The sequence below is a fragment of the Etheostoma spectabile genome, chromosome 6, assembly GCF_008692095.1.
Source record: "Etheostoma spectabile isolate EspeVRDwgs_2016 chromosome 6, UIUC_Espe_1.0, whole genome shotgun sequence".
NCBI lineage: Eukaryota > Metazoa > Chordata > Actinopteri > Perciformes > Percidae > Etheostoma > Etheostoma spectabile.
Window position 1 is genome coordinate 15,501,653 of NC_045738.1, and position 1,209 is coordinate 15,502,861.

General features: G+C 40.6%; 1 protein-coding gene across 2 annotated transcripts in view; it reads left to right on the forward strand.

Moving 5' to 3' along the window:
* xrcc1 (X-ray repair complementing defective repair in Chinese hamster cells 1) overlaps positions 1 to 1,209 on the forward strand; it is a 22,485-nt gene that overhangs the window by 12,814 nt on the left and 8,462 nt on the right. The window lies entirely within an intron of this gene.

Consider the following 1,209-nt stretch of genomic DNA (forward strand, 5'->3'; position numbering starts at 1 on the left):
TATTCTGTTTTTGCCCATCAGATCACTCAGTAGTACGTACTCAATACGATTTCTATTGTTCCTCAACCCACTTCCTCCTCCTAGCTTAAACTCAGTGGTCTCTCAATATAAAAGGGACTACAGATCAAAAGAAGTTATATTTAATAATTCTGGCATATGTACATGGTGTTTTATACAAAAAAGTTCATGAATATGCATGGTCCCTATCAAATAAACCGATAAAATAAAACTTCCTCCCCCACCAGTGGTGCGCCTTTCATTAAGGGTTACTACTGAATAGTAGGGGCAGTAATGAAGCATTTAGTCTCGGACTATATGGTTTCAGTTTGCTGACCACTTCTGATGAGGACTTAGCGTCATCACTGGTGTCCTGTTATTAGGAGTGTGTAAAATTCGGTTCACATTCGTATCGCAATTCAAGCTCTACAGATTCAAAATCGATTCATAGAATTCCAAAAATGTATTCATATTTTGTTTTTGTTTTGTAATGCCGTGTGCAGTTGTGGTCAAAAGTTTTGAGAATGACAAGGATTGGTTTTCTCAAAGTTATCTCATTCCTTGTTAGTAGATATTTTTGTCAGCTGTTACTACGGTATACTGAAGTGTAATTACAAGCATTTCATAAGTTTCAAAGGCTTTTATTGACAGTTACATTAAGTTTATGCAAAGAGTTTATATTTGCAGTGTTGATCCTTCTTTTTCAAGACCTCTGCACTTTGCCCCGGCATGCTGTCAATTAACTTCTGGACCACATCCTGACTGATGGCAGTCCATTCTTGCACAATCAAATCTCTAAGTTTGCCGGAATTTGTGGGTTTTTGTTTGTCCACCCGCCTCTTGAAGATCGACCACAAGTTCTCAATGGGATTAAGGTCTGAGGATTTCCTGGCCATGGACCCAAAATGTTGACGTTTTGTTCCCCAAGCCACTTAGTTATCACTTTGGCCTTATGAGTAGGTGCTCCATCATGCTAGAAAAGGCATTGTTTGTCTAGAAACTGTTTTGGGATGCTTGGGAGAAGTTGCTCTCAGAGGTGTTTTGGTACCATTCTTTTCTCATGGGTGTGTTTTTAGGCAAAATTGTGATGCGTGCAGATGCGCTCACACCTGCTTACTGGCATTCCTGAGCAAGCTCTGCACTGGCAGTGCCCCGATCCCGCAGCTGAATCAACTTTAGGAGACAGTCCTGACGCTTGCTGGACTTTCTTGG